Genomic DNA, 1,337 nt, shown 5'->3' on the forward strand with positions numbered 1-1,337 from the left:
TATTTATTTTTATTTTATATACAATTTTACTTTGTTTTATTTGCCCCACCTTTAGGAGAGTCAAAATATCAGATTTTAAATGGAAGTTAGAAAACTGATAAAGGCTTTGGAATAAGGCAGGGAGTAAATATGTTTAAAACAGGTGAGCACAGTGAACACCATAAAAAGGGCAAATGAAAAGAAAGTAGACAACTGTAAAAATGTGTTTAAAGTGTAATAGAATAGGAGTAGTAATAGTAGAAGCAATAGAATAGTATAGGAGAGACAGACCAACCCCATAAATACATAGATGTCCAAAATTCAAGACTGGTTGCCCACAAAGCAACCACTCACTGCCTTACTTGTCATCTGATTTCTCCTATGTGTTATGGGAGCACATCAGTTCTGGTGAAATGGATGTGTTGTCATTTGTTTACCATTCATTTTTATTGACCATCCTTTTAGTCATCATTGTCCTCATCACCCTTAATACACAGAATATCATTAGAGAGTTTTCCAGGGTCATCATTTCAGTTATCAGATGTTACTTGAGAATATTTAGTTCCTTTAGGGTAAAGTCGATCCCTGTTTGGCTGGTACAGAGCATTATTTAAAATACGGTGAGCAGTCAAGGAAGTTGAAGTGTTCCCTTCTTTTGTTAGCTATGTTCTTCCAAGGACCCCCGAAGCAGGTACTCTCATGTGGCTGATTATAATATAGTACTCCTAGGAGAAATTGTAGACTCAGAAGTTGATTGCCTTTGAAAGCATTCAATTTAAATTTTAAAATATCCTTCTCTTATTAAAAGTACATGTTTATCATAGAAAAGTTAGAAAATGAAAGGAATACCATTTCTCATCTATCAGATTGATACAAATCAGTTTTTCAACAATATTGGTGAGACTAATAAGAGCATAGAATGGTTCATGGAGAGAAGCTGATGATGTTTTACAAAATTACAGAACCATTTATTCTTTGATCTAGCAGTTCTGCCTTTGGGAATCTCCCAAAGGCATACCTGCACACAAATTAAATAACATATGTTATTCATTGTTGTCTCGTTTAATAAGAACAGACTGGAAACAATTCAAGTGTTGAGTCTGAGTATAGTAGCAAATGAACAATGGTACATTCACATGGAGGAATACCATGCGATTATTTAAAAAACAAAGGAGGTGGGGGAAGGTCTGTATGTACTAGTAGAGAACGTATATAGTTTGCCACCTCTTGTGTGTGAAAGGGGGAATAAGAATCATATTACTATTTGTATAAAGAACCACTTTATACAAATGGAAAAATGAAAAATAAGTTATATGGTTACCCACATGGGGAAGGGGGAAATTGTTGGGGATAGGGAT

The 1,337-nt window shown here is 34.6% G+C and overlaps 1 protein-coding gene across 1 annotated transcript in view; it reads left to right on the plus strand.

Annotated features, from left to right (window-relative positions):
* Positions 1 to 1,337, plus strand: part of FKBP15 (FK506 binding protein 15, 133kDa) — a 69,422-nt gene that overhangs the window by 45,590 nt on the left and 22,495 nt on the right. The gene's annotated exons all lie outside the window — the stretch shown is intronic.

The sequence above is a fragment of the Galeopterus variegatus genome, unplaced genomic scaffold, assembly GCF_000696425.1.
Source record: "Galeopterus variegatus unplaced genomic scaffold, G_variegatus-3.0.2 Scaffold437, whole genome shotgun sequence".
NCBI lineage: Eukaryota > Metazoa > Chordata > Mammalia > Dermoptera > Cynocephalidae > Galeopterus > Galeopterus variegatus.